This window comes from Protopterus annectens, chromosome 1.part1 (assembly GCF_019279795.1).
Source record: "Protopterus annectens isolate FY-2018-M chromosome 1.part1, PAN1.0, whole genome shotgun sequence".
In the NCBI taxonomy this organism is placed as follows: Eukaryota; Metazoa; Chordata; order Ceratodontiformes; family Protopteridae; genus Protopterus; species Protopterus annectens.
In genome coordinates, this window is record NC_056726.1 from 1,016,052,838 (window position 1) to 1,016,078,783 (window position 25,946).

A 25,946-nucleotide genomic window follows, 5' to 3' on the forward strand; every position below is an offset into this window, starting at 1 on the left:
GTAACAATCCCCAAGATGTGCAGTAGCAAACCCCACTAGATGTGCCCACCCTACATGAATGTCAGCAACATCAATGGAACACATCACAATGCCTGTCCATTTAACTGCAGTATTACAATACTAAAATACAAATAGAAACAGCAGTCCTACAAGTAATTTAAACAATTGCAGTTGGAGTACAAAGTTTTTATGGGGTTTTTTTATATTTCATCATCAGGGATGACATTAATTTTTTTTTGCACAGAGACTGAAACAAATGCAGGAGTGCAAAGTTTTTTTTGTTTGTTTGTTTGTTTATTTATTTATTTTTTTATTATTATTTCATTTCTTTGAAAAGTTTACCAGTTTCACAGATCCAATCAGTGAGACATCAGAATGACTATGTCATGGATTTATCCAAGACTTGAAGACTCAGAGTTATGAACTTGTAAAGGCCACTGATGGGGAAGAGAAAGCTGTGCGTGTGTGTGTGTGTGTGTGTGTGTGTGTGTGTGTGTGTGTGTGTGTGTGTGTGTGTGTGTGTGTGTGTGTGTGCGCGCGCACATGCATGCGTAAGTGTGTGTGTGTGTGTGTGTGTGTGTGTGTGTGTGTGTGTGTGTGTGTGTGTGTGTGTGTGTGTGTGTGCCTACAGTTGTACTGTACCGTGGTACTGTTGCACTTATCCTCAAACTTACATTCACTACAACGTAGAGCCCTCCCCTTGCTACAAGGGTGAGGTAACTACCTTGCAGCATTTAGTCAGCAGCGGAGCTCCTTCTATTTAGGGAATGATTTTGCACAGTGGGGGGGTATAGCAGAAGTTCATAATAAGCAAGCTACACATGAAATTTGTGTTGATTACCCTTGCAGAAAAGCACAATATAATATGCTTTCATCACCTTGTATCAGTGTTTGGGTGCTCTGGCACTGCAAACTGCTTAGTCAGAAATACTAACAAAACAAGCATGAGTCAAATGACAGTGACAGCAAAATACTTCAATCCCCATGTTATTCTACTGCACATTGGGGGTTTTGCCTGTTATATACCTCAGTCACTACATGCATTGCTTTGTACCAAACAATGTGATGGTACTAAACAGCAGACTTTTATTTCAAGGCTAATTACTGGCATAGCTATACAAGTAATTTCCTTCACCAGAAAAACACTTTTAAGATGAGTTCATATGCCAAGTATTTGCAACATAATCCATTTTAAACATGTAAACTTAGATACTGCTAAGTTCAAAGGTTGAGGACACTCAGATGATATGCATATATTATGCACACACAACAAATAGCATTAACAGCTCCTTGTTTTTTAGCACACATTGTATCTGCAAAATGAAGTAAGACTGAGCTAATATTTTAATAACACAATGGGCTGAAAGCTTATCAAATGATCGAAAATTGTAGTGGAAAATAAAAAGCGGCACATACTGGTTTCACAATTAACACCAAACTTATTGCTTCACTACTATATCTGCTGATATAACTGCTACATGCAGACTTTTTAATGAAAGTGGAAGGGGTAACTCAAAAACATCAACACAGGTGTGTGACATTCAAAAGCACACTGTTAACAAAAACATCAATACAGGTGTGTGACATTCAGAAGCACACTGATAAAAACATCAGTACAGGTGACTGACATTCAAAAGCACTTAACAAAAACATCAGTACATGTGACATTCAAAAGCACTCAACAAAAACATCAATACAGGTGAGTGACATTGAAACACATTCTGTTAACAAAAACATCAGCACAGGTGTGTGACATTCAAAAGCACTCAACAAAAACATCAGTACAGGTGAGTGACATTCAAAAGCACTCAACAAAAGCATCAGTAGAGGTGTGTGGCATTCAAATGTATTCAACAAAAACATCAGTATAGGTGTGTGAGATTCAAAAGCACTCAGCAAAAACATCAGTACAGGTGAGTGGCATTCAAAAGCACTCAACAAAAACATCAATACAGGTGAGTGACACTGAAATGCACTCTGTTAACAAAAACATCAGCACAGGTGTGTGACATTCAAAATCACTATGTTAACAAAAACATCAGTACAGGTGTGTGACATTCAAAAGCACTCAACTAAAACATCTGTGCATGTGAGTAACATTCAAAAGCACTCAACAAAAGCATCAGTAAAGGTGTGTAACATTCAAAAGCACTCAACAAAAACATCAGTACAGGTCTGTGACATTCAAAAGCACTTGACAAAAACATCAGTACAGGTGAGTGGCATTCAAAAGCACTCAACAAAAACATCAATACAGGTGAGTGACATTGAAACACACTCTGTTAACAAAAACATCAGCACAGGTGTGTGACATTCAAAATCACTGTTAACAAAAACATCAGTACAGGTGAGTGACATTCAAAAGCACTCAACAAAAACATCAGTACAGGTGTGTGATATTCAAAAGCACTCAACAAAAACATCAGTACATGTGTGTGACATTCAAAAGCACACTGTTAAAAACATCAGCACAGGTGTGTGTCATTCCATCAAAAACATTGGTGCAGATGAGTGACATTCAAAATCACTCAATAAAAACATAAGTACACGAGTGACATTCAAAAGCACTCAACAAAAACATCACTACAGGTGAGTGACATTCAAAAGCACTCAACAAAAACATCAGTACAGGTGAGTGACATTCAGAAGCACTCTGTTAACAAAACATCAATACAGGTGTGTGACATTCAAAAGCATTCTGTTAACAAAAACATCAGTACAGGTATGTGGCAATCAAAAGCACACTGTTAACAAAACATCAGTACAGGTACAGTGGATATAAAAAGTGTACACACCCCTGTTAAAATGCCAGGTTTTTGTGATATAAAAAAATGAGACCACAATAAATCATTTCAAAACTTTTGCCACCTTTAATGTGACCTAAAACCTGTACAATTCAATTGAAAAACAAACAAATCTGTTAGGGAAAACTATAAAAAATATAAAACATACAATGCGCTGGTTGCATAAGTGTGCACACCCTTAATCTAATACTTCGTTGTGTGTGCACACCCTTAAACTAATAATTTGTTGAAGCACCTTTTAACTTAATTATAGCATTCAGTCTTCTTGGGTAGGAGTCTATCAGCATGGCACACCTTGACTTGGCAATATTTGCCCACTATTCCTTGCAAAAGTCCTCCAGATCTGTCAGATTGTGAGGACATCTCTTGTGCACAGTCCTCTTTAGGTCACCCCACAGATTTTCTGTTGGATTTAGGCCTGGGCTCTGGCTGGGCCATTCCAAAACTTTAATTTTCTTCTGGTGAAGCAATTCTTTTGTTGATCTGGATGTATGCTTGGGGTCATTGTCATGTTGAAAGCTGAAATACCTCTTCATCTTCAGCTTTCTAGTGGACACATGAAGGTTTTGGGCCAAAAGTGACTGGTATTTGGAACTGTTCATAATTCCCTCCACCTTGACTAAAGTCCCAGTTCCAGTTGAAGAAAAGCAACCCCAAAGCATGATACTGCCACCACCATGCTTCACCGTGGGGATGGCATTCATCTGGTGATGCAAAGTGTTGTTTTTGTGCCAAACATACCTTTTGGAATTGTGGCCAAAATGTTCAACCTTGGTCTCATCAGACCACAACACATTTTCCCACATGCTTTTAGGAGATTCGATGTATTGTTTTTCAAATTTTAGCCAGGCCTGGATGTTTTTCTGTGTAAGAAAAGGCTTCCAACTTGCAACCCTACTCCATAGTCCAGACATATGGAGAATACGGGAGATTGTTGTCACAGGTAGTACACAACCAGTACTTGCCAGAAATTCCTGCAGCTCCTTCAGTGTTGCTGTAGATCTCTTGGCAGCCTCCCTGACCAGTTTTCATCTGGTCATTTCATCAATTTTGGAGGGATGTCCAGTTCTTTGCACCGTCACTGTTATCCCAAATTTTTTCCACTTTTTGATGACAGTCTTCCATGGTGTAGCCAATGCTAAGGAAATTTTTTTGTACCATTCTCTTGACTGATACCTTTCAACAATGAGATCCCTTTGATGCTTTGTAAGCTGTCTGTGAACCACGGCATTTCCTTGTAGAAGGCAATTGAGTAAATGTCAGGAAAATCCTACTAGGATAGCTGAACTTTATTTGGAGTTAATCATAGTCTCTTTAATTGATGGCACCCAAGAAGACTGAATGCTCTAATTAAATCAAAAGGTGCTTCAACAAAGTATTAGTTTAAGGGTGTGCACACACAACAAAGTATTAGTTTAAGGGTGTGCACACACAACAAAATATTAGTTTAAGGGTGTGCACACACAACAAAGTATTAGAATAAGGGTGTGCACACACAACAAAGTATTAGTTTAAGGGTGTGCACACACAACAAAGTATTAGTTTAAGGGTGTGCACACACAACAAAATATTAGTTTAAGGGTGTGCACACACAACAAAGTATTAGAATAAGGGTGTGCACACACAACAAAGTATTAGTTTAAGGGTGTGCACACACAACAAAGTATTAGTTTAAGGGTGTGCACACACAACAACATATTAGTTTAAGGGTGTGCACACACAACAAAGCATTAGTTTAAGGGTGTGTACAAACAACAAAGTATTAGTTTAAGGGTGTGCACACACAACAAAATATCAATTTAAGGGTGTGCACACTTATGCCACCAGCATATTGTACGTTTTTTATTTTTTATATTTTCCCCTAACAGATTTCTTTGTTTTTCAATTAAATTGTACAGGTTATAGATCACATTAAAGGTAGGAAAAGTTTTAAAATGATTTATTGTGGTCTCATTTTTTTATATCACAAAAACCTCAAAAAACAAAATAATACAACAAACAACTAAAACAAACACTACTAATGAAGGAACGGAACTCCACTTAAATAAAAATCAACTAGAGTTTAATAAAACAAATAATATAAAGTGCTTTCCATTTGGTCCTGTGACTTGAACTTCATCAGATGATCAGTATTCACATGATAACATTTAAATATCTTTAACACACTCACCCATGTGGCTACGTTTTAATACAACACAAATCATACTTAACCATTAACCCTTAAAATGTATTTGTATGTGCAATTGCATGCATTTTGAAGCTGAAAAGCCTCACAAGATAATTATAATAAATATATGTCAGGCATGGATTTAGATGGGTGTCTGTATGTATTTATGACATATTCTTTTGAAAAAAAATTTGTGTGAGAAAACGTTTATTGAATATCAAGGACATATTAGTTTTCTACAAGTTCATAGGAACTGTATGGAATTATATTTAGTTCTATTGTATAAAATTAGTTATAGGAATATTTCTAAAAATTTTAATAATGTTATACCCTGCTCGTTGGTTGTTCCATGAGAGTTTTAAGTTATTTAAGCAACAGCATGCATTTTAAGGGTTAATGGTCGAATATGATTTGTTGGCATTAAAATGTAGCCACATGGGGGGGTGTTAAAGATATTTAAATGTTATCATATGAATACTGATCATCTGATGAAGTTCAAGTCACAGGACTGGACGAAAAGCACTTTATGTTATTTGTTTTATTAAACTCTAGTTGATTATTAGTTAAGTGGAGTTCTGTTCCTCCATTAGTAGCATTTGTTTATATCACAAAAACCTGGCATTTTAACAAAAGTGTGTACACTTTTTATATCCACTGTATGTGACACTCAAAAGCACTCTGTTAAAAAAAACATCAGTACACATGCATGGCATTCAAAACCACTCAACAAAAACATCAGTACAGGTGAGTGACATTCAAAAGCACTCAACAAAAACATCAGTACAGGTGCGTGACATTTAAAACCACTCAACAAAAGCATCAGTACAGGTGTGTGACATTCAAAAGTACTCAACAAAAACATCACTACAGGTGAGTGACTTTCAAAACCACTCAACAAAAACATCAGTACAGGTGCGTGACATTAAAAAGTACTCAATAAAAACATCAGTACAGGTGAGTGACATTCAAAAGCACTCAACAAAAACATCAGTACAGGTGAGTGACATTCAAAAGCACTCAACCAAAACATCAGTACAGGTGAGTGACATTCAAAAGCACTCAACCAAAACATCAGTACAGGTGAGTGACATTCAAAAGCACTCAACAAAAACATTAGTACAGATGTGTGACATTCAAAGGCACGCAACAAAAACATCAGTACAGGTGAGTGACATTCAAAACCACTCAACAAAAACATCAGTACAGGTGTGTAACATTCAAAAGCACTCAACAAAAACATCAGTACAGGTGAGTGACATTCAAAAGCACTCAATAAAAACATCAGTACAGGTGAGTGACATTCAAAAGCACTCAACAAAAACATCAGTACAGGTGAATGACATTCAAACAGCTCAACAAAAACATCAGTACAGGTGAGTAACATTCAGAAGCACTCAACTAAAACACCAGTACAAGTGAGTGAAATTCAAAAGCACTCAACAAAAACATTAGTACAGGTGTGTGGCACTCAAAGGCACTCAACATAAACATCAGTACAGGTGAGTGACATTCAAAACCACTCAACAAAAACACCAGTACAGGTGTGTGACATTAAAAAGCACTCAACAAGAACATCAGTACAGGTGAGTGACATTCAAAAGCACTTAATAAAAACATCAGTACAGGTGAGTGACATTCAAAAGCACTCAACAAAAACATCAGTACAGATGAGTGACATTCAAAAGCACTCAACAAAAACATCAGTACAGGTTAGTGACATCCAAAAGCACTCAACAAAAACACCAGTACAGGTGAGTGACATTCAAAAGCACTCAATAAAAACATTAGTACAGGTGTGTGACATTCAAAGGCACTCAACAAAAACATCAGTAGAGGTAAGTGACATTCAAAAGCTCTCAACAAAACATCAGTACAGGTGAGTGACATTCAAAAGCACTCAACAAAAACATTAGTACAGGTGTGTGACATTCAAAGGCACTCAACAAAACATCACTACAGGTGAGTGACATTCAAAAGCACTCAACAGAAACATCAGTACAGGTGTGTGACATTCGAAAGCACTCAACAAAAACATCAGTACAGATGTGTGACATTCAAAAGCACTCAACAAAAACATCAGTACAGGTGAGTGACATTCAAAAGCACTCAACAAAAACATCAGTACAGGTGAGTAACATTCAAAAGCACTTAATAAAAACATCAGTACAGGTGAGTGACATTCAAAAGCACTCAACAAAAACATCAGTAGAGGTGAGTGACATTCAAAAGCACTCAACAAAAACATCAGTACAGGTTAGTGACATTCAAAAGCACTCAACAAAAACACCAGTACAGGTGAGTGACATTCAAAAGCACTAAATAAAAACATTAGTACAGGTGTGTGACATTCAAAGGCACTCAACAAAAGCATCAGTACAGGTAAGTGACATTCAAAAGCTCTCAACAAAACATCAGTACAGGTGAGTGACATTCAAAGGCACTCAACAAAACATCACTACAGGTGAGTGACATTCAAAAGCACTCTGTTAAAAAAACATCAGCACAGGTGCGTGACATTCAAAATCACTCAACAGAAACATCAGTACAGGTGTGTGACATTCAAAAGCACTCAACAAAAACATCAGTACAGATGTGTGACATTCAAAAGCACTCAACAAAAACATCAGTACAGGTGAGTGACATTCAAAAGCACTCAACAAAAACATCAGTACAGGTGAGTAACATTCAAAAGCACTCAACAAAAGCATCACTACAGGTGTGTGACATTCAGAAGCACTCAACAAAAACATCAGTACAGGTGTATGACATTCAAAAGCACTCAACAAAATCATCAGTACAGGTGTGTGACATTCAAAAGCACTCAACAAAAACATCAGTACAGGTGAGTGACATTCAAAATCACTCAACAAAAACATCAGAACAGGTGAGTGACATTCAAAAGCACTCAACAAAAACATCAGTACAGGTGAGTGACATTCAAAAGCACTCAACAAAAACATCAGTACAGGTGAGTGACATTCAAAAGCACTCAATAAAAACATTAGTACAGGTGAGTGACATTCAAAAGCACTCAACAAAAATGTCAGTGCATGTGAGTGACATTCAAAAGCACTCAACAAAAACATCAGCACAGGTGTGTGACATTCAAAATCACTTTGTTACAAAAACATCAGTACAGCTGAGTGACATTCAAAAGCACTGAACAAAAACATCAGTACAGGTGAGTGGCATTCAAAACCACTCAACAAAAACATCGGTAAGAGCTTTCAAGAGAATGAGGAAGAAAATAGGTTTTATAAGAAATGTATTTACTGACAGAAAGCATATTTTTGTAACATGTGAATGGGTTACTCCTGAAAGCCTATATTTTTAATTTATTTGTTAATTATCAACACGTTTCTTAATAATCATTCTATATTTTCAAATGTCTGCATTAAAAACATGTCTGTTATGACATCTGTCATGTTTGGAAAGGGATAACAGGGCCAAAAAACAAAACCCAGTTTAGACACAAGATAACAGGTTATTACCACAGAAACACCACATGCCATTTATTGAGTATGGTTATGTATTTATTTGTTTATTTACATTTGTTTACCAGGAAATTCCGACTGGACACATGTAACTCTAATTTCAGAATAAAATAGTACTCCAAAATACAATGCATGCTGGTTTATGTCCATAAGCAGAGCACATTGTAGCCCTGAAATGAAAAACAGAAAGCTGTGCACAAATGTATGCACAGCAACATTAGGGATAATAGCACTTCTTAGAAACCAGCTTGGGATAGGTGCTACTGTTCTGCTCCTGGTGAGAGGAGCAAAGGATCATTAATTCCTAGCTGCATGCAGCTGTGATGAGACCAGCACTAGTACCCAGGTAGTAGTTACTAGGTGAATCTCCATCATTCAGCATTCTGGCTGACCCATTCCTTGTTTTCTCACTTAGTACTATGCATTGCCAGATTAGATACCATCTAACCTAAGAGTATCACCCTAAATAGGTTGTATTTATTTATTATTTGTTAACTGGGAAAGTCTGACTTGGAACAAAGCCAATTTTCAGCGGAGGCCCAGGGAGGAATGCTCCAGATGCATCTTTGTAATGTGGGAAGAAACTGGAGCACCCGGAGGAAACCCACACAAATGCAGGGAGGACATGCAGACTCTGCACAGAAGGCACCCCAGCCAAGAATCGAACCGGAGAACCTCTTGCTGTGAGGTGACAACACTACTGCTGCACCACTGCACTGTCTGTTTTGGTTTGGTTTGTAATGCTTTATCCATACTTCTTCATGGCTCTCTATAACAGTCTGCCTCCAGCCTTGTGACAGGCTATAGTCCTCCACTATCTGGCAACATGGCCCAAAAGTCTACTTTCTCCAGAAACCAATGCAACTGTCAAGGGATCTATGAGTAAAGACTGACAAAACAACACTGCCTCCAGATACAAATGTATTATCCATTCAGAGGCAAAATAAGTTGCATTCAAACTCTCATGCTTAACTCTGGTAAGATGATTGTTACCTAAATAAAAATGAGAAACCAAGCTGGAGAAAATCCATGAATCATTCCTAGCATAAGGAGAGGTTAAAATGTTATGTATAGGTGAAATTGTCAGAGCAAATGAGAAACATAGTGCAAAGTTATTAAATCCATAACAAGTTACCTAATTCCATTCCAAAATAAGAGCTGCTATAATATGACATATCAGAGCTGCCATGGAACATGTCTGAAACACATCGATTTCAGTTCACAGATGTCCAGCATCTGATTTGTGTTGATTGTCAATGTGTTTCCACAGGTAGGTAAACTAAAGAATACTACAGTTCCTTTATTTAGTAGCCAAGAGTTTCAGAGATTCTCCTTATTATTGGGAATTTAAGCACGTCACAAGCAGTCTGAGATATCTGCAGAGTTATGGTCAAGTAGAAAGGATGGCACAGTCAAACACATGAAGAAATGCAGTGATACTTTAAAATGGATTATACGTTTTGTTAGAACCTGTATAGGCTTTTCTTAAACATAGTACAGACATTTGGATGTATATTCATACAGTGAGGATGTGTCTTTCGGCTTTTCCCGGTTAGGGGTTGCCACAGCGGAACTCCGGTCCACTAATGATTGGCAGTAGATTTTTACGTGCCGACTTGCCGGCTCTGACGCACAACCTTCAACAAAGGTACGCCCATTCACGCATGTCTCCAAACAGAAGACGCTCTAGTTGAGAGTCAAACAGGACAACGTCTTACTGTGAGGCGACAACACTACCACAGCACCACAACCGCATGTACATTCATACAGTGAAAAAGCAAAATATCGAATAGTACTGGTTGAGCAGCTGCTTATTAAAAAAAGAAAAAAGAAAAAACAGAAGAAAAACATTTTGCAGGCTTGCCTTGGTAATTATATATGCAACTCTGAGTCTACAGTACAGCTGGAAAAGGGGAATGCCTCAATCCCTGCTATACCACAATGCCTCACAGAAAAAAGCCCATATGTTCGATAAGCTGATTTCTGATCTGCTGTACCCCATTTTTTTTCTTTTTCACAACATGTCTTTTTGACCAGTTGTAAGTAACTCCAGTATGTATATGTGTTTCTATGAGCTCCACAGAACTGTATCAAGGATTATCTCTAGTATAGGATAGATTTATATTCAGATTGTCAACATTAGAGAATATAGATTTGAATGTGGTTTTGAAAACTCATTGCGGACAGGATTACCCCTGCAGAAGCACTTTATTTCAAAAATAAGACTTTCACCAGTGCAGCAGGAGGTTTAAAAACAATTTGCATAATGTTACTGCTTCACTAATCCCAGATCCTAAAAGAGATGTAGTTGAACTGCTTAAAAGGAACCTATAAAGACAGAAGCAATATTATAACCAAACACCCAAACTTCTGGTAGATTTGAAGAAAGGGGATAAGGTGACAACATGGATTTCAAAAGATCATTCAAAAGGTCATTTAGAAGCTGCTGTTGTTAGTTATGCAAAATAGCCAATGTCTTACTTCATAAAGGGTCAAGATCTTAAAAAGTTCATGGAAGAAACAGAAGGCATTTGATCAAGATAACAGATAATGCAGTGAGATGAGTTCAAAGCAACTCAGTGTATTCGTACAAACTTCTTAGAGTCAGAAAGGTCAAAAGGTTTCAGAAGAGTTTCCCAAAGAAATTACACAACAGGATAGAAAAGAGACCATAGAAAAAGCTAGAAGAATAGAAATCTGATGGCCAAAGGTAAAGATATGGAAGAATAAATCATAAATCCATCTACTACAGTGACTGTACATAGGTACATTAAAATGTCCATTTGGAACAAATAGCAAAAACTGAACAAGGTGCATAAGAACTGATTTTTGTTGGAAGTTCATTCACATGACTGTCCGAGGGATGACAAGTCAGAGCATATTTAACAGTAGATATTCTGAAAGCATTGTCAAGTATACCCCAATCAGGCATGGTTGACAAACTCAAAAGGTTAGGTACAAACTCTTATGTCACCTGATGGATAGCCAGCTGGCGCACAGACCGGACCAGGAAGTTAGAATTGAGGAGTCTACCTCTACAAAGAAGGCAGTCACAAGTGGAGTCCCTCAGGGATCCTTTTTGGCATTTACTTCTCTGAAGTCAAGGCCAATGTCAATGGCATCTGGCTGATTAAATTTGCAGATGATTGCAAATCAGGAACTGTCACTGAATCCCCACCAAGACAAATGTTCCCCAGGAAGGGCTGACACAGAAAACTTGTTTTAGAGCCATGTACTAAAACTAAATGCCAAAAAATGTATAACAGTATCCTTCAGGAAGTCATCCACCCCTGGTAACTATTATATTGTCAACACACCCCTATGAGTTGACCCTGTAGTCAAGGACTTGGGGACACACACAGTAATCTAGCCTTTGAACATCACGTGTCTACAGTAGTGAGGAAATAAGTCCGATGAAGTCATTGTTCCATTGTATTTGGCATTCATCAGACCTATCATTAAGTACAATGCCTCCTTTGATATGTACCCAACTAGGCATATCCAGCAATTGGAATGTCCACAGTGGTTCCTCACTAAAGGAATGCAGGGTATAAGTAACATATCCTATGCAGACCACTTCAAGGCCCTATCCTTGTATTCTGTCTCCTACAGGCTGTTAAGGGGACATCTATGCCTGTTATACAAGACATTGCCAGACCCCACTCTGATGGACCTCATGCCTAACCACTAAACAAACAACATCAGAATTACCTGTTTTAATGACTTAAACCTTGCCTGTGATATAAATAGGACCTGCTGGAGAGAGAGGTATGCAGCCCAGAGACTATCCCTTCACTGGAACAGGCTTCCCATCCATATGAAGCAGAGTTCCTCCCTAGCCCAGTTCAACAGTAACTTGGACAGTTGGGTAGGGAACAGGAAATTCTTCCATGATTTGGCACCTATGTCTCTAATGGACACAGGCAGCTTGTAAATGGTTCATCTCCCTGGCCCCTACTTGTAAATTATTCATCTCCCAAGCCCCTGCTTACACTTATCAAAGGTGCCAGAGCTTGTCAGAGATTTGGAATGCATGGCTAGGCTAAAAAAGGCCATTGTGGTCTTTAGCCTAGTAAAAATCCTATGAACCTATTGTACAGTAATGTTATTATACCACCATCTAACTAAAATACAGCATTTTATTATTTATAAAAGGGGGCATATCATACAGCAGTCTGTAGTTTTAAGAAGGGACACTTCCAGTAAAGGAATGCATTTCACGTTCTCAGGCATTGTGTGGAGGTAGTAGTACAGATTTGTCACAGTGGACACCATGTCTGTATAATGCTCCTTTACTTTTCCATTTTGATATACATTTCCCATTAACTTAGTTTATTTTTAACTTGTTGCTCCATTTACTCAAGTTTTATCTTTCTCCAGCTTTATTTGCTTCAATCACTAGCTCTTTGGCAGCTGTTCACTCATTATTTATTTATTGCAATGATTTGTAAATACTCACATGCAAGTACTTCACTGCTCTGCAAGGTCAAGGGGTAGCATTTATATCTATTAAAATATAAATTACTTAGTAATGGACATGCTTTCTCCAAGTCAGAACAACACTGGGGATAGAGAATACAGAAACGTTTGGGTTTTGTCCCCCTGAAACAATGCATGTTTTTTTGTATGCATTTTACTTATCTGATGTAATGGAAATCATGCTGAAATGTGTATGGTTCTGTGCTTAGAGGTGATAAATTTCAAGGTAACAACAGTTTGTTGTTTGTCTTTCGGCTTTTCCCAGTTAGGGGTTGCCACAGCAGAACTCCGGTCCGCTAATGATTGGCAGTTTGTTTGTTTTTTTTTTGTTTTTTTTTTTTATGGTGTCAAGTTGCCAGCCCAACGCCCAACCTTCAACAAAGTCATGCCCATTCAATGCATATCTTTTGAACACCCACTCAACCGCAGGGAGGACATGCAGACTCCACACAGAAGGCACTCTCAACCCAAGCCGAGAATCGAACGGGAGAACCTCTTGCTGTGAGGCAACAATGCTACCGCTGCACCTCCGCGGAAGGTAACAACAGTATAGCCTATATATTCCTGTATACTTTACCCAGCTACCTACAGCTTAAAAAAATATAATGCCAGTATATCTGTGATTAGATACACCCCGGGATTCATTAATTCCTACACTGAGTGTGCACAAAGTGTACACTGTTCTGAGCAAACAGACAGCACAAACATAACCCACATCCTTCTTCATCCTAATTTTAGTTTTCCTACTGATTTTATTGCAGCCTTAGACATCAAGGGGGATTCATGAAGGTTACCACAAATTGTAGACTGCATGTACACTTAGTGTAATTTGTCTGAGTGACTAGAAAACACAGAAAATATAGTAGGGATGTTTTTGAATACAGATTGTGTACACTTAGTGTACACTCGGTGTAGGCATTAATGAATCTAGCCCACTACCTCACAATTACTTACTTACATCCTTTATTAACCAGGTTAGTCCCATTAGGCCAATAGCCTCTTTTTAGGGGAGAGCCAAAGTGGTATTCATACTAACTAGAGGAAATTTGGACAGGACCGTGGGGTACTTAGGTTCATAGATTAGTACTAGGCTAACTGCTCTTGTGGGCCATTTTCAGCCTAGTCATTTACCCCATGTGAGAATCAAACCCTGCACCTTATGTTTGTAAGGTAAACACCTTAACCATTATGCCTACCTCCCACCCCTACTTCCCCTACTCTTTTCAAAAATTACTATGGAATCTTTTACATCCACCTGAATTACCCCCAACTCAGGCAGATGGGACCTCAGGTTAACATCTCATCCAAATGACAGCACACTCAGGAGTGCATCACCCCCTATACAGACCTACAGTGTCAGTAGTGGAAATGTAATCTAATCATTGGTGTGAGAGTAGAACCCTGTGAAAGTAGAACCCACAGCCTTCTGAAACAAAGTCGAATGTGCTACTTGTCAACCTATGGAGGCTGCCATACCTATGGCCAGCAGAAGTCACATGCTGGTTGCTTACAGAATCAGATAATCTCCCTACCACAGAGAATTGCTAGGATGGGGATTAAGAAATCATGTCAATAATATTGTCTCTTTCTCTTAGATTTTCTATCAGCATGAGTATGATCTTTTATCAACTGATGTAAACGAGAGAGCTTTATAAGGCTCCAATGATTCATCATGGCACTTACCAGCCCAGTCATTGTTATGACCCCCATATGTAGAGGACCTTTGATTTAGTACACTCTACAACCCAGACCAAAGTGTCCCTAAGCAGACTGGCATGTTTTTTTAATGCCATGTCAACAGTAGCTGGCATTAGAAAGTTATGCTGACCCAAAGACACTCTAAGCATGACATCACGATTTGCACTGTCAAGGAGCAAGCAGTTTATGTGGCCTTTCATTAATACCACTACAATTTGGCCCCTTTTAAGTTCTTTCTTGTCTGAAGATGCAGCTTCAAATACTCACCTCATAATTTTTAATACAAAAATTGTAGAAAGTTTTATTTATGCAAAGTATACCAGGTTCAAATGGTGAACAAATGCTTACCAGAGTTAAACACACTGTGAACATTTATATATATTACTTTAAGGCCCTCAGAATTGTACCAAGAAGTACCTCTTGTGGAGTTCATAGGTTCATAGATTAGGTTTATAGATTAGTACTAGGCTAACTGCCCTTGTGGGCCATTTTCAGCCTAGCCAATTACCCCATGTGAGAATCAAACCCTGCACCTTATGCTTGTAAGGTAAACACTTTAACCATTATGCCAACCTCCCACCCGAGTATCAAATTATATTAAGACTGTGAACATTAGCGAATGTGGATGAGAAAATGCCTGTACAACCAGGAATAGGATGCATGTCTCAGTGACCATTAGCAGAAAAAAAGGAAATGCATTTATTTTTACTTTATATCAGTTATTTTACATTTGTTTAGTGTGCTAGTACACTGATCACAACTGACCATTTGTAGGTACTGCCAGGGTGAAATAATTGACAAAGAAAAAGGTGTAACAGAGAGCCAATAAGTTGTACATATCAAAAACAGACAGAAATAAATAACATGTAACAAAAAATATACATATTGCAACAGTTATTAGAGAAATGCATATTTTACATGATAATATCTCGGGTTTACATCATGGTAGAAATGCTCTGGGTAAATGGGAGTCAGGGCAGAAGATGAAGTTAAGAGGAATTTGTAGCTGAGAGAGGGAAAGTCTACAGGTTGCAAGGCCCTTATGTGATGTGGTCTGCTGTGTGGTAAGAGCAGTTTGATTTGTTGTGGAGGAATGTTTTTATGTTCAGCTCTGAAGGTGGGGAAGGGGAATGTTTGCTCCTTTAGCAAAGGGGGAGGTTTCCAAGTTTTAGAAGCAGGAAAAGATGAAGAGTTGCTGGTGCAGTATAGCCTGTTTGTGGTGTTGGAGTGTTGTAATACAATATGTCCAGCAGAACAAACAGTGATCATTGCATAACCCTGAACCACACATTTGAAAGGCATCAAGGGTCCTGTAATAATGGTTAGTAAAGAGATACAAACTTAAACTAGCCATTGTTCCTTTCAAATCCATACTCTGATGATGTTGATAAGGATCATAGGTTGGTACCAGGCTATTGGCCCTAGGGCCTATGCAAGCCTAGCCATTACAATTCCCTGGCTATTTCTTACCACAGTATTTACTTCTCTGGACCCCTGTCTAGCAGGATGACTGACGTGATCCCTGGGGTGAATGTCCTATCTCCCATCCAACCATTAAGTTTCCTTTTGAAGAGGCCAAAGAGGCACTCTGCTTGACATGTATGGGCAGTCTATTCCAGAGTCTGGGGAGTCTCTGGGTCAGGAACCTATCCCTCCAGCATGTTTTGTTCATTGTGATGACAAGGTTTAGATTCCTGGAGCATGTGTCTCTGAGGGATTGAGATTTCTTTAAGTATAGCATGTCCAACAGCTCTGGGTTTGACATGGCCTTGTATGTTAAGCAGAGATCGCCTCTGAGTAGATGATATGCGACAGAGTATAGGTGGAGTTTTTTTAGACGGTCAGCATAGGGCATCTGCTTTAGGCCTGTGATTCTTTTAGTAAGGTATTTCTGCGGCCTTTCCAGTTGTTGCAGATGTCTTGAGAGGTACATACCAAACGGGGTGTTGTATTCTATAATGGGTCTAATGAGGGATGAGTACAGTGGGAGAATGACCTATTTTTTTCTGGATGAAAAGCCCTTAGTGATGAGGTGTGCCACATGGAAGGATTTCCTGACTGGTGTGGTGGTGTGGTTGTCAAAGGTGAGACCACTGTCCACCTGTGTCCCTAAGTCTCTTATCACACTTTCGGTGTTTAGTGTACTGCCACCTATGTGGTAATTCACAGGTACATGTTTTTTCCCAAAGGGGATAACTATACATTCCTTGGCATTGAGCTTGAGCCCATGGCTCTGACACCAAGCATCTGTTTCTGTTGATGATTTGGCATTTGTACCTAGAGAAGTAAATGGCAAAAGACCCAGTTATGTTTTGTCATCAGAAAACAACTCTGACTATAATATACTTACCCAGATAGACTAAAAAGACACATGCTTGGCTAAACCACTAAGTCTGTTATGATACAGCACATTTTTTTTCTGGTGCCTACGATATAAAATAATAAGGAATTGTAAATACATTTTAAATGAATGAAAAAAATTGTTGCTGGTAGGCACAGAATAACAACATTAAAACGATGAACTATAAATTATCAATTTTGACACGTCTCACAAACTTCACAAAACTTTTCCTTTTTAGTACACTGGTCAGGTGACTATACATTTTTTGATATTTTAATCTGTAAAATTACCAGACAGTCATTTTTTTTAATTTAAGAAATGTATTTTTCATTTTGTTGTCATTCTAAAATTTAAAAATGAGATTGCGAAGTTACTGTTTTTACAAAAGTTTTTTTAAATATTTCATTGCAAACAAAATGCTTGTGTTGTTGGAAAAAGAGTGATATGATGTCCTAGTCAGAAAAAAAAACAGACATGGCCACTTTAATTCTGGGAAGCAAACACCCTAAATAGTGATTAGGTAACAGGGAGGTGCAACCAATAGTTGAGCAGAAGCCTATCATGTGGCTGAGCTCCCAAATATGGAAGCTGAAAGTAAGGCTCCTTCATATAATCCCTGGAAATCATATTCGCATATTGGGTAATACTGAGGCAACACAGCTGGTCAGATGAGGAGGTATAAGCAGCTGACTGGAGCAGCTATATAGGAACCTTTGGATTTATATATATAAAACTTTTCAGTGGTCGTTCATTATAGAGAATTTAGAAGTTAGAATTTAAAAGCCTTTTTGAAAAAGATTTTTATAACAATTTGGCTTTGGTCTTGCCATGATTAACTGCACATGTACAATAAATAATGAAATTTGATCTTAGCAGTATTAGTCAGGCTGCAAAACAGCCTTCCAGTTAAAGTTGTGCTCTTGACACAATTCTTACGGTATACTAGATAGGGCTATCATTTGGTACATAAGGTTCACATCATTCATAGAAAACAGACCTTTACGCCTAGAAGCACATTATGCAAAAAAAAAAAAATCCAAAGCATCAATGAGTGATTGACTCATTAGTACAGCTATGTGAAGACTGGTAGAGATGGGTGAAGGCTGCCAGCCTAGTCAAATAGATTTGGGAAATAATTCTATCATTTGTAAATACTGTGAAATGTTGAACTTAAAACAATGTAGCAACATTGCCCTCTGCTGTAAAGAAAGCTAAGTCAAGCATTTCTTGTTGGTCCTTTGAAATTAAAATTACTTTATGTCTGTTCCTTTGAAGTTAGAAATTGGAGTTGATAAGTCTGGAGTAAGCATCCTGCCTATTGTTTTAAGGCTAAAGTTAATGACCAGAATTTAGATATGGAATGTCCTTTATTGCTCTAAGTGTAAAATAATGTAAATGCAGTTTCTGTCAGCCTGGGAACACCAGGAAAGTGTAAAAAGATGATGCAATGTTTATCAGAACTGCAATAGCAATTTAAACAGTGAGCACCAGAGATTATTAAGCATTTTTGTCTGATCATCCAACTCAGCACTGCCTTATGCTCTATCTAAGTAAATTATCTTAGAAGTGTGTTTTCTTGTAGAAATAGCCAGGACTATAAATATTAGACTAAGTGTTTTTCTGTGATGTCAGAAATGTACTACTGATTTATTTTTAAGTATTTCTTTGTGATCTCTGAACTCTTTTAACTAGCACTAACTGTGTAGTAGAAAGTATTGTCTTGTAGTTTTAATTATTTATTATTAAATATTTTAAAACTTTTAACTGTGGCTGGTTTGTGTAGAGATAAGTTAAGCTCTAGAGTACATTGCATATTTATAGAGTTTATTGTACAAGGCCACTCTAATAAGCCTTGACTGATTAGTCACACTTACCAATTAGATAATAATATTGCACATTAATAATTGGACACCCTTTTAAGGGCCTTTGGGTAGCTGATAATTATTAGCTGGGTGGTGTTGGTAATTACTACCGTATAGTCTGGGTAAAAGGGGCACAGCTGGAGAACCTGTGCCAGCCTCCCCCAGAAGTGTCGGTGTGGTTGTGTAAATTATTATCTCAAAGTGTGTGTGTGTGTGTGTGTGTGTGTGTGTGTGTGTGTGTGTGTGTGTGTGTGTGTGTGTGTGTGTGTGTGTGTCAGCTACTTGGGCAGGGACACAAAGCACTGGTTGGACAGAGAGGGTGCTGGAGATTTTAGCTTGCCAAGCTAGGCTGAGATCTGGACCCTATAGCTGTGTCAGTGGGGAGTCTTATTGGGGACCTGGGGAGCAAGGGAGCGACCAGCCCTGGACTGACTGTGATCTCTGTGTGCTCTTAAGGGAAATTGCACTTTACTGTGTGTATTTGTTATCCTTTCCTCATATATGAGATGCCCTCTCTGGTGTTAGTGGTAAGGATTGAGGCTCCTTGATTGCTGGGCCAGGGCATCACAAGCTATATCATGGAAACACTACAATAAGCTGAAAAATATAGTGGTAGCATCAGTAAGTGGTGCATTATTAATACAGAGTCATTAACATTTTTGAAAGCAATTACAGATAGAAAGAACATCAAGTTATCAAATATGTATGTGACTGCTACATCTTACAGTGGTCAGTGGGAAAACAAGGTATAAACCCATGAGTGTGTGTGGGCATATCAGGATTTACCCACACTTGGCATGGCTTGTTCAAGATGGGCTCCTACCCAGTTGGACTTTCCCGGTAATCAAATGTCAAATAAATAAATAAAATCTTAGAATAAAGATGAAAGAGAATACAAGTTTGAATTGGTAAAACAGAAAATCTGGGTAGAAGGAAACAAACAGATCCCAAAGGACCACTTTAATGTTATCGGAATGGTGATTCCCATAAGAATTCAAATTCCAAGCTCCTGTCTAGGAAAAAATTGTTATAAGGAATTTTCAGATCAAGTCTTCATTTGGCTGGCAGCCTGTACATGCCAGTATATAAAGAAATATGTGATTATGCTATTTACTTCTTCGAAGTTAAGATTATCTGCAACAGTTCAAAGTGTACTCTATCCGCACCCTGTAGATACAGATGTGTCTCCTTATGTGCTCACCCTCCATCTGATGATGTAAGACTTAATACAACACGAAGTAGATAGATAGATAGATAGATAGATAGATAGATAGATAGATAGATAGATAGATAAACAGTAAAACTCTAGAATAATTTGTCTATAGTATCTAATGAATGCCTTGATAGTGTGCAATGCAGCCCTTTCACAAGGACCTTTTTTTCTGAGAGAGTGCTGGGCATTCATTGAGTCAACTAAAGACACTGAGAGTTAAAACCACATTTATTGTGGTCATGATATATGAGATGGCTTATTTAGCTGCCCCTTAGACTGCTAAAGCTGGTGTTAGCGTTTGTTTTACATCATCCCTATCACTTATTGCACACTGCAATATTCAGAGTATTAATCTTTTTACAATTTTATTATTAAAATCTGTAACATCTGTGACTTGATTATCAATTACTGCAGAGCCTAGGAATTGCTTCTCAGGAATTGGTTTGGGATTTAGTGCTTCTGTTCTGGTGAGAGAAGGAGCAGAGGGACATTATTTCCCAGCCTTCCTTTTGATTACCAATCTCTGAAAAGCCTGAAAATTGCTTCTTAGGAGTCAGTTTGGGATTAGTTCTACTGTTTTGTTCCTGGTGAGGGAAGGAGTGGAGGGGCACCAATCCCTGCTGGTTTCTGATACAGCAGTGTGTATGGGACTTCAATGGGACTTCAATGAGTGCTCTGAATGCAGTTTTGGTAAGAACCTCTTCAGGGCCTTTGTGCAGCTCTGCTTTCTATTGCATCAAGCTGCTGTAGGTTCTATCCAGGGTCTCTACCAAGGGAAGACTTCTCACCAAACTTAAACCCTGCTCCAATGCCCCTGACAACATTCTTTCATTCTTCCTCAAGTCTGCTGCTCAGGGAATCGCACTCCCTATCATCAGCATCTTAATCAATAGATCCATAGAGGAATCCTATGTCCCCAAACTATGGTGTGCAGATTTATTCTACCTCTCCATAAAGGAGGCCAAAACAATAATATCTCAAACTTCGGTCCCATAGCTCTCCTCTCCCCAATCTCCAAGATCCTAGAGAAACGTATTCACCTACACCTTATGCCTTTCCTAACTCAAAACCAACTTCTTACCCCAACCCAACATGGTTTCCGACCCAGGCATAGCACTATAACAGCTCTACTTTCTTTCTTAGATACAGTCAGCCAAGCCCACCACTCTGGGAAAATATTATCAATTATTCTGTTAGACCTCTCTAACACTTTTGATACTGTTCCTCATACCCATCTTCTGAGCCATCATTTCAAACCTAAATCTTTCCCAAAACACCCTATCCTGGTTCTCTAGTGACGTCTCTGACAGATCTCAGGCTGTAAAATGGAGAAAAGGCACCTCTCCACACTCACTAACATCCTACCCCTATATACCCCAAACAGGACTCTCAGATCTGAACATAAAAACGCAGTCACTGTCCACAAACCTAATTGTCCCACTGCACACCTCCTCCTCTCTTTTTCCTTGGCCAAGAAATGGAATTCTCTCCCCTCCTCCCTAAGGACAATGCAGAACACTAACAACTTTAAAAGTGAGCTTCACTCCTACCTCTCTTCTAAATGGAAATGTAACTGCATTCTCCCAGCCTAGCTCTCTTACCTCCAGTGCATCTAGCTACTCAATGTCTGATAATTTCCACATGATTCTTTGTACCCTGTAAATATTATAAATCATTTTTCTCTTACACTCTAAAATGTACTCATATTTTAAATCACATGATATTTTTGTGCTATGTAAATATTGTACATAATTTTCTTTGCTTTGCATTGCTATTTCTAGCTGCTTATTTTATTATACATTTCTGTATCTTTAACTGTATTTTTACTGCGGAGCTTATCTCCCCAGGCCTCCACTGAAAATGGGCCCCCCTGGCCATCAGACTGGAAATAAATAAATAAATAATAAATAAGACTGTAGTAAGTGTACTGAAACCATCAACATCTGGGTTGATACTATTTTTCAGGAAGCAGCTTGGGGTTAGTGCTACTCTTTTCTTCAGGTGAGAAAGGAAGCAAAGCATCACTGATTATAGGTTCATAGGTTCATAGATTAGTGCTAAGCTAACTGCCCTTGAGAGCCATTTTAAGCCTAGCCAATTATCCCTTGTGAGACTCAAACCCTGCACCTTTTGCTTGCAAGGCAAACACCTTAACCATTAGGCCACCCTCCCAACCCCACAAAAATCATGCTTCCTCTTGATGTTCAATATAGTGTATGTTCATGGGTTAGTACTAGGCTAACTGCCCTTGCGAGCCACTTTAAGCCCAGCCAATTATTCCCTGTGAGATTCAAACTCAGTACCCTGTGTTTCTAAGGCAAACTCCTTAACCATTAGGCCACCCAAATGTCCTTGCTTCCTTATTCCTAGCTTTGTGCAGGTGTGTTGAGACCAGGACTATCTCCATTGCTAGACTGATAACATCTCCATTAATCGATTCAAAATCTCATAGGCAGTACTCCCCCTTCAACCCACATTGGTAAGCACTTTGACATATGGATTTGCACTTTCCACTGTCTACCCCATTTTGGTTGAAATCACATCCTGAGACAAAGTAGCAATTGTTTACTGTTTTCTGACAACCACCTACTGCTTAAATAAACTGACATAGTTTGTGAGAGATATAGTTATACAATATTCTTGGAGGCAAACCTCTTATATAAAGCCACTCCCAATAGCAAACAAGTTGTCAGTTACACAGAATACCACACTAACTCTATCATACACAACATAGACCAAACATACAGCCCTACATAGGTTGAGGTTCTTAAAAGTCAGCTACCCAAGCTACAAAGGCCCCCTATGTAGCATAAGAAACAAGTACCCTCAGCATCCTCACAAACACTCAGCTCAAGGAGAACCCACCATTAAACATGCATCAAAGACTCAGGGGTATCCCATCTGAAAAGCCCATAAGGCAAATTTCCACATGATCTAAAATTCTAGTCATACGTGACTCCATAGATATACACACTGAATAAGGAGAGGGTCACTGTTAGTTGCCTATAAGATTCCAGGATTTGCTACATCACACATGTACTTACAGTCATAGAACATGGGGGATTAAATGATTTGAGCTTTAATTCTCAGAACTATATGAAAAGAATGACTATGGAGCTCTCTGAATATGTGATCAAGGCAGGTATGAACCTAGCCTTGAGCAACATTTTACCTTCACCAAGAATGATGCTACAATACGAACAAAAGATTATTGAGTCCGACAAATGGCATAGCTTCTGGTGTCATTCAAGGGGGATCCAACATATATCAGACTGGGAGGAGATGGTAGACAGTCCTAATTGCTTTGACAGGGATGGCCTGCACGTATCTCAATATGGCTTTTTTATATTGGCTAAAAACCTGTTCATCCCCACAATGGCTTTTTTAGGTAATGTCAGTCTTTGAAGCTTTCAACTTAAAAAACAAACAGAATCTGGATAACATAAAGGTACTGCTGCCCAATGCTAGGAGCATTAACTAACAAACTTCCCTACAGAAACTGCTTACCATGGAATACATTGATATATGCATTGTTACAAGTACCTGGTTCAAGACCATTGACAGCACCCTATCAGTGCAGGGTTTCAATACTAAACACACTTTCAGGCCCACCATACTAGATGAGGACACTAAAGGTGGCAGTGTCTCTATATTCATAAAAGAAAATTACACCTCCAGGCTGATTAGACAGGATAATGACATGGAACTATTCCATGTCCATCTTATCATTAACAACAACAAATCCATTTGATAAGGCACCAAAAAACGACTAATAAAACTTCTCAAGTAGCTGCACCATAAGCCCAACACATGAAACAAAATGCTCACAAAGAGTATGCTACTCCAGTCTCTTTATTGTTAAGCACTTTCTTCCCCAGTATACACCTCGGGGACTTCCTCAGAACAAGAAACAGAAGAAATTACATTGCTCCAAGTCAACACCCTTTATATGCAATGAAACAATCAATTAATCAATTATTCTCCCACAAATTTAAAGACATAGTCACTAAAACCCTAAAAACCTTTGTACTTTAAATATACACACAACAAACTTTAGAAAATGTTAAATTTTACAATATTAAAAATAATATATTATACAAAATACAATAAAAATGCAGATGTTTAAAGCTCTTTTTCTTAGAACAGGAACCAGGGAAATATGGTCATTTAACCCTGGTTGAATAGTGGCATTTAATCTAATAATCCAATAAAACTCTCTAAGATCAACCTGAAGCACCCACCAACCACCTCTAAAATTCCATGGGACAACTTCTAAAATGCCAAACTTAAATCTTGTATCTCCCTCACATGCTAGTGTGTGTCTATACAATGCATTATTTATATTCCCCTTATTAATGGAATAAAGGTGTTCATATATTCTGGTCTTAAAATTCCTTTCCGTTTTGCCGATATAATAATGTGAACATGTTTGGCAAACTCAAATATATATAACACCTCTCGTGTTACAATTACCCTTGTGTAAAGGAATGCCCCTACCATGCCCAGCTATCAGGACCACGTCGCTATCTAAGATGTAGGGGCATTGATTGCAACTACCACATTTAGTAGTTCCTTTGATAAACATAGTCTTGTTAAGGAAAGTGTGCTCTGTCAAATATTTAAAATTCCTCCCAGCTTTGTATATAAAGCTTGGTGTCTCACCAAGTATGTGAAAAATATCAAAGTTTCCTTTGAATATATGCTAATTCTTCTTTATAATGTCCCTCAATGCACGTTCACCTGAACCATAAGGGATGACCATACTAGTGTCAAAACTGACCCTATAAGTATGTTGACTACCCGTTTTTTGAATGGTCACACCACTTCCCAATAAGGGCTTATATTTTGAACCCGTCCTTCCATCATTCCTTTTGTTACTTCTTCAAGAAGTCCTTTTGGGTATCCCCTTACCCTAAACATTTCAGTTATGTTAGAAACTTCTTCCAAGAAGGTGTCATATGTAGAACACATTCTTGCAGTCCTTACCAACTGCCCCTTATAGATGTTTCTCTTCATATGAAAGGGGTGACTACTCTGAAAATCAAGGTAGCTGTTGGAAAGGTGTCTTCCCAAAATATTCTAGAGGCAAATTTTTTGTTGGATGTGTCCTTAGAAATAATCACATCCAAATACTCTTTCTTTCTCACTAGAATGTTTGGCTGTAAATTTTAAAAAATACACATATCTGATTGATATGGTCCAAAAACTCATCAAGGTCCACATTTGAATCATTCCATAAAATAAACACGTCATCCAGAAAGTGATAATATATACACCATAAAGGTTTAAAAGCACTTGTGAAGATGTATTTCTTTTCCCATGCATATGAAACCAAATTGGCATAAATGGGGGCACATGTTGCCCCCATTGCTACCTCTTGTGTTTGCCTATAGTATTCGCCCTCAAATGTAAAACAATTATTGGACAAAATGTGGTCCATAACAGCCATCAAAAAATTCAACATAGTATAAGAAAATGTAGTGAGTTCTCTAACTGCTTCATAGAAAAAAATCCAAACCCTCCTTGTGGGGGATGGAAGTGAATAAGTCTACTATATCAACAGTGGAAAAAATAACGCTATCTACCAAGACTCATTAAATTTAGACAGAAAGTCCCAAGAGTCCTTAAGCAAATAGTCCACTAAACCAATCACATCCTTAAGAATTCTATCTACAAATATACAAAAGGTATATGTAGAACTATTTTGTACGGAAATAATGACCCTAAATGGGGACTCATCTATGCACTTATGTACTTTTGGGATGCCAAAGGCTGTTGGAATAAGTGGATGTTCAGAAGTCAGGAAGTTAAATAAATCCTCTGAAATAGCTCTTTGTAACAGCGAATCTTCTAAAAAAAGTTGGATTTTTCTATGTGCTAACGTGACT